We start from the raw sequence: 7,752 nt of genomic DNA, 5'->3' as shown, positions 1-7,752 counted from the left end.
GGCCATCGCTGAGGGCATTGGCGCCATTGCCCATGTGCTAGCCGGCGTCGCACAGTCACAGACAGGGATTGCCAACTCCCTGAGCTCCATGGCTGCAAACCTGCAGACCCTTGTCGATACCAGCACGGGCCTCCAGGACTGGCAGCGCCAGATGTCGGGGGGCGTCGGATGGCCAGTCCGTTTGCATCCCCCACCCATGTAGAGGCCTGGGGGCCATCGCCCACCCCGAGGGAGGAGGAGGTGCTGGGGCCTGTTCCGGGTCCCATTGTAGGGTCGGTCCCAGAACACCTCAACACCTCGGCTCCCCCCTTTCCGTTCCAGGTGCATCGGGTGGGCAACGGGCAGGACAGGCTAGTAGCTCGCCATCCCAGTCGCCCGGGCCGCAGCCTGGCCCATCTAGGCCAAGTCGCCCCAGGAAACGGCCGCCAAAGGGATCCCGTGCCAGAGGGCAGGAATCACAGGAGTCCCCCTCCAGTTCTGCTGTACCGTCTGGGGAACCACCTAGGCGTAGTCAAAGGGCCCGTATGGCCAAACAATTAGACACCAAGTTGGCACGGGTGCAGGGCACAAATGAGTTTTAGGGGCTAGGGCACGTGCATTAACTCCTTTCGTTATTGAAGTCAATGTTACACCTACAGAAGCTGCCTTTGTGCTCTGTTCAAAGCGTGCAGGGGTGTCATGTACGTTGAGCACAAATGTGTGTGTGAGGGGCGGTCTTACCTCAGCCCCAGGTTAGTCTGCCCCCTTCCCCCTGGGCCGCCATCAACATCCCCCCGGGCAGAGGACGGGACCGTGCGCTGCAGTGTCACAGCCGCATGCAGGGATGGTCCGGGTGGATGGTGGTACTGTGGCCATGGGTCAGACATAGTCCAACGATGTGGAGCCAGGAGCTCATCGCAGGGCGGGTTGTCATCATCCTCCATGGCCTGCGATAGACACGCGTCCACCGGCAACTGTGTGAGCCCGGCCGTTGTACCGCAGGTGGATCGGCAATGGGGAGGTTTGTGTGAATGCGGGTGGGGGTGAGGGTGCTGGGTGGGTGGATGGGTGGGGGGTGTGGGTGGTCGGGTGTTGCCATGGTGTGCGGTCTGTGGCCATACTACCTGATTCCCACGCCAATCTAGTCAGTGAAGCGGGCGTCTATCAGCCTGTCCCGTGCCCGCTGGCCCAGCCGGTAACGGTGGACAGCCACCCGCCTGTGTCTAGCCCGTCTGCCCCGACCATTGCCCCCATCCCCCTCATCTGGGGAGGGCTGCACCTCTTCCTGCTGCTTCTCCACTCCGCCGTCCTCTGCCTGCGGCACATCGTCCCTCTGCTGGGCTATATTGTGAAGGACGCAGCACACCACAATGATGCGGCCGGCCCTATCTGACCGATACTGGAGGGCGCCCCCAGAGAGGTCCAGGCACCTGAAACGCATCTTCAGCACGCCAAAGCACCTCTCTATCACTCCCCTTGTCGCTACATGGGCATCATTGTAGCGGTTCTCCGCCTCATTGCGTGTCCTCCGTGTCGGCGTCATCAGCCACGATCGCAATGGGTAGCCCCTGTCGCCCAGCAACCAGCCCCTCAGCCGGGGATGGCGTCCCTCGTACATGCCGGGGATGTATGACTGCGACAACACGTAGGAGTCGTGTACACTGCCCGGGCAACGGGCGCAGACTTGCAGGATCATCATGCGGTGCTTGCAGACCACCTGTATGTTCATCGAATAGGTCCCATTCCTATTGGTGAACACGGCCCTGTTATCTGCAGGTGGCCGCACGGTGACGTGCATCCCATCAATCGCGCCCTGGATCATGGGGAACCCGGCCACGGCAGAGAAGCCCACGGCCCGGGCATCTTGGCTGGCCCGGACACGGGGAGAGGGTGTCCCCCGCCAGTGCCACACGATGACAGGTGCGCCAGCAGGTGGCAGATGTGTGCCACAGTTTCCCGGCTCATCCGGAGTCTCCTCCTACTTTCCCAGTCCGTGAGGTCCTGGTATGACAGTTGGGGCCGGTACACACGGGGCATCCTCGGGTGCCTCCGTTGCCGTGGGGCCGCGACGTCCTCCTCCCCCTCCTCGTCCTGTCGGTCAGGTTTCCCTCCAGCCTGGTCGGCTGCCACTTGCCCCTCTGCGGCAGCCTGCGCCGCCTCTCTGGCACGCTCCACATCCTCCTCCTCCTCCTCCTCCTCATCCAGGGCAACCTGGACATTAGCGGCTGCCGCCACGGCGGCCAACATCGCTGGCTGACCGGAAAACATGACGGCCTATGCCGGGGGGTGTGGGGGGGGGGGGACATGTCTCCATTGCCCATACCCCCTCCTCCCCCCCCAGCCAGGTGGCATGGACCGCATGGGTCCGACTGTTGGAGGCTGGCACCTGGCCAGGTGGACCAAATCACTTGCCCTCGCACCCCCCCTCCCCGGCACGGACTCCCCCCCCCGTCCCCTCCCCGGCACGGACCCCCCCCCCCGTCCCTCTCCCCGGCAGGGACACCCCCCGTCCCCCTCCCCGGCACGGACCCCCCGTCCCCCTCCTCGGCACGGACCCCCCCATCCCCCTCCCCGGCACGGACCCCCCGTCCCCCTCCCCGGCACGGACCCCCCGTCCCCCATCCCTGGCAGTCATCCTCCCGTCCCCGGCACTCAACCCCCCTCCCAGCACTCCCCCGGAGCCCAGCCCACTCTAACCACCCCCCCACGCCGCACACACACACAACACAACCGTGCCATTCTCCGAGGTGTGCGGTGCGATTGACGCCCCGCCGACTTTTCTCCCTTCGGAGAATTCGGCGGGGGCGGGATTCACGACGGCCCACGGCGATTCTCCGACCCGGTGGGGGGTCGGAGAATCTCGCCCCACATTTCAACTGTAAGGTCCGGGATTCTCCCCTACCCGCGACCAGCGTGGTACGATTCCCACCCCTGCAGAATATCTGGTGCCGGAGAATTCGGCAACCAGCGGGGGGTCGGTGAATTCCGCCCCTGGTCCTTTTCCCTTCAGGGAAATGTATATTTATTGTAAATTAAGAATTATTCCTTAAAGTTTTGCAACTACTATCTGCCGTATATCTTTTAAGTTAGTTTTGGATTTAACTGAATCATTCTCCAACTCAATATACAATCGTATCATATTGTATTTTTTTGCCCTTTACTCTTTTCATTGGTTAAAACTGGATCCAATATAATCTGTTCCTGAGTTGCCTCCTCGACATTCTGATCTGCAAAACTCGGGACCATAATTTCCAACTATCATCAGCAAGTGATGGCCCCCCGGGATTACAAGAGTTTAAAGTGCACCAAACCTCCAATGGCCTGAGCTCCTCGGCGCTGCAGCGAAAGAGGCGAAGGAGGCGTTGGCCCCAACGCAGTCAGACGGATCAGATTCAGGGAGGTCCTGCTGCCAGAAAGCAGGAAGGTTTAAATGGCCCAGTGAAATCGACAGGCCAGGGAGAACAAGGGGATGGGGTTTTGGTGGGATGGGAGTGGGGAGGTGGTAGGGTTGAGTCGGGGGTCGGATTGGGGCCCAGGGCAGGTCAGGATGGGGCCTGCAGGTTGATATGGGAGGCCCGTGCAGCTGGGGGTTGAGGGGTGGGAGCAATCCCAAGGTGGGAGGGGGGGAGGTTAGATTAGTCAGTGGATGGCAAGTGAGGGGTCTGGAGTGTGGGAATGTCCCACGCAAGGTTGATCCGGGTCTTTAAAACATTTGCGCTGAAGTTCGAAGTGGTTTTATTTCTGCTAACTCAGGTAGCTATTAGCGTAACTCTACCTTCCGAAGTTAGCGATTTAATTTGCTTTGTCGGACGGTTCCCAGTGCAACACCATCGTCCATGGGAAGCTTGTGTTTCTGGATGATTGCTGTGTAAACCTTTACCTGGAACCTCCTAGCTGGATTCCTCAGCTCATCTTTGGGGCCTCCCAGATCTGATGCTGCGGAGCCAGGAGGTTACCACCCAATCTTTTATATATTCCGTTAACTCTTCCTGCATTCATTGCTGCCAATTTGATTTGGCTAGTCCATAGGAAGAGTCAAGCCCCCTCTGTTTCCTGTATTATGCTACTTACATACATCTCTATATTCCTCATTTGGGTCCCAACACAACCACTTCTGTTGGGGAACCTAAATAACTCCCAACAAAGGTTTCTGCCTGTTAGTGTTTCTTCAGTGACCACAGATGAGTCGGAGGTGAGGGGATAAAGAGAAATTAGTTTTATTGCAAAGTAATAAAAGGTACAATAGTCTTCAACCGGGTCTAATGTGTTGGTTCCAAACATGGCCGACTTTTATATCAAAGGCTGCCAGAAGTGAGGGGTCTGGGTATGAGCCCTGGGTTCCCTGCCCCGCAACAGGGGAGCTTATACTCAGCGAGGCTCATGGGCAAACTAATTGCTTTAACCCCCGTAGGTCTCATGCGGGTTATAACATCAAACCACCCCCCCCCCCCCCAAGTCCGAAGACATTTCCAACGATGGAGATGTAGGAGGATGTCTGCACCTCTTCGCTCATGGCTGTGCCTTTAGCCGCTGCTGGGCTGGACCAGGTGGCTTGTATCTGGATGGTGAATGCCGTATCTGCACTGGACACTATGGTGAAGGTCCTGTTGGAGGCTGCTGAACGGCTTGTTCCCCGTCGGAAGCTCCCGATTCCTGGATCTCCGTGTAGAAATCCGTATCAACGACCTCTCGCAAGTCAGTATCCTGTCCCCTTGTGTCAATACTCCCGAATCCAGAGGAGTCAGAGCAGGCTAGGCAGTAATCGGCTTCGCCCAAGGAGCTCTGTGCACCGCTGGTCTCCAGTTCCTGATATGATCGACGTGTTATTTATGACACGTCCCTGTGCCTGAACGTGGTACGATACTGGTCTTGTCTGGCGAAAACCCATTCCTGAGATCCACTGGGTGCCGACTGCAAAGTTCCTAATGTAGACGCATCCCTGGTCCAGACAGTCTGGGCCGCCGGTGTTCGTCTGGATGACGCCCTTGCTGCACTTGGCTGCGGTGTACTTTCCTGCCAATACCTGGGAGTGCGAGACTGAGATGGGTCCGGAGTCGTTGGCCTATTAGACTGTCCGTGGGCTCCCGGCCGCTCAGCAGGGAAGCTCGTTCTCTCATAATAATTCTGCCGGTGCTCCCCCAGTCGCCTGGCATGGTGCATTAACAGAACGAGAATCCGGCCAGCCAAGTGTCCATTGATCTCAAAATGTGCTTTTTCAGCCCCCGCGTATATGTTTGCACCGCCCTTCCTGCCAGCCCATTCAAAGCCAGGTGGCACGAGGCTGTCCAGATGTGCTGCACACTGTTTGCCTTCCTTTACCCAGTGAATTCCTCACTGGTAAAGGGCATCCCATTATCAGTGACCAACACCTCTGGGACATCTTGCGTTCTGAATGAGAGACGGAATTTTTCAATGGTCCCATTCTGTGGACTTCTAGCCATTGCGAGTGGCCATCTACTAAAATCAAGAACATAGATCCTAGGAAAGGACCGGCAAAGTCGACGTGTAGCCGCACCCAAGGCCGCCCCGGCCACTCCCGATGGTGAAGCAGTGTGGTGGCTGGAGGTTTCTGCTGCTCCTGACAAACCCTGCACTGTTGGGCCACCCTTTCTATTTCTGCATCCAGACCCGGCCACCAGACATAGCTGCGGGCTACCGTCTTCATTGTCGACACCCCTGGGTGTCTCTTCTGCAGGTCCCACAAGTCCTGGCCCCTGTTTGACATGACGACATGCATCCCCCACAGTAGGATGCCGTCTTAAACACTAATTTCAGATATTTTGGTGGAAAATGCCTGTAACTCATCGGGTAGCTTATGATGCTGGCCACCGTAAATACTATGTGGCGGACTTTGGACAGTTTAGGATCTGTCTGCATCCACTCCCGTATTTGGGACACCGTACCGGCAATGTGTCCATAAAATTTAGCCTGGCTACTACCTCATCGGATCTAGAGGGAGACGGAGGACACGTCGGCTATGGCAGTCTCATTAACGCATCCATGTTCGCGATTTGGGGTACCTGACCAATGCTCGAATGAATACCCAAACACTGCCGGTAAAAGTGCCCATATCTGTATCCTAGTGGAGGTGGTGCGCAGGATTGCTTTGTCCTCTTTGAAAAGTCCAAGTAGCGGCTTGTGATATATAAGGATCGTAAACCGACGACCAAACACATACTGGTGAAATTATTTTACGGCAAATGCAATGGCCAACCGCTCTTTCGCAGTCTGCACATAGTTGCGCTCTGCCGCAGTCAGCGTCCTGGAGGCAAACGGCCTCCCTCCACCATCGTCCACACAGTGGGACAAAACAGTGCCAATGTCGTATGGCGCGGTGTCACATGTAACTATCAGATGGGATCGGAATGCTTGAGCAATCCTGATGGAATGAATGGCTTTTTGACTTTAGCAAACGCTGCTTCCACGCTCACTCTGTTTTTTCTTCGTAAGAGGTGTAGGGGGAGCCAACATAATTGCAGGACTGGGGATGACCTTCCCATAGTAGTTTACTTACCCTAGAGGAACAGTCTTGTTCTCTGGTGTGGGTGCTTTTTGGATAGCCCTCATTTTCTCTGCGACAGGGTGAAATCCCTCCCGGCCGACACGGTAGCCGAGAGAAACTACCTCCTTTGCGTGCAACACACATTTTTCCCTTTTTAGAATGCCCATCTCAAAGAAGCGGCGGCGAACCTCGTCCAAATGGCTCAATTGTTCTGGTTCTGATGCCCCCGTGACCAAGATTTTGTCGAGATAAACTGCCACATATGGCAATCCTCTCAATATATTCTCCATGACCCTCTGGAAAATTGCACAAGCCGACGATACTCCAAATGGCAGCTTCGTATATTCATCAGGGCCCGTGTGGGTATTGATAGTGACATATTGCCACTATGCAGGGTACAGAGAATCCCTTAATAAAGAGACCCCCCCCCCAACAGAGACCCCCTAAATAAGCACATTCTTCAGCGAACCCCTTGATAAAGAGATCCCTAACAGAGACCCCACCGAAACTTCTAAATTAAGAGACCCGCTAAATAAGGAGACCCCCCTCACAGGCCCGTCCTGCTGTGGGTGCAAATCAGGCGCAATTCAGCTCCGGTGCCAGAACACAGGGCAGGATTCTCTTATTTTGAGGGGCTGTTTAGCACAGGGCTAAATCGCTGGCTTTGAAAGCAGACCAAGGGGGCATTGGGGGAGGGCCTTCAGGTGATGTCCTGAGGCCATCCCAACGGTGTGCGGCGCACTCCCCAATTACGCCATTTTGGAGGGGTCGGAGCATCCGAAAACAGGTGGCACCCCCAATTTCGGCACTTAAAGGGAGTCTCCGCCCGATTGCCGATTATGCTATCGGCATCGGGCAACAGAGAATCCCGCCAATAATCTCCCAAACGGAGAATCCCAGCCATTACATTTACACGTAAGCAAGTAAATCATGGGATTTGAGTGGAATGGGGATGACGTAATTAACGGGAGGAGCCAAGGCTGTAGTAAGCAGTCAGTTTTGGTTGTGAACTGAACAGCAGCTTCTGCTGAAGGCTGTCAGATTCAGCGTTAATCTGACAGGATCTCTCTCTCTCTTCAAGCAATCTCTCATAAGATCTCTTCATCCAGAGGCTAACAAGTAATCCTGTATTTTCTAACTTTATTTAAAAGTGTTTTTTGACCTGTAAATGAAATGAAAATCACTTATTGTCACAAGTAGGCTTCAAATGAAGTTACTGTGAAAAGCCCCCAGTCGCCACATTCCGGCACCTGTTCGGGGAGGCCAGTACG

This window comes from Scyliorhinus torazame, chromosome 10 (genome assembly GCF_047496885.1).
Source record: "Scyliorhinus torazame isolate Kashiwa2021f chromosome 10, sScyTor2.1, whole genome shotgun sequence".
In the NCBI taxonomy this organism is placed as follows: domain Eukaryota; kingdom Metazoa; phylum Chordata; class Chondrichthyes; order Carcharhiniformes; family Scyliorhinidae; genus Scyliorhinus; species Scyliorhinus torazame.
This window is presented reverse-complemented; position numbering follows the sequence as displayed.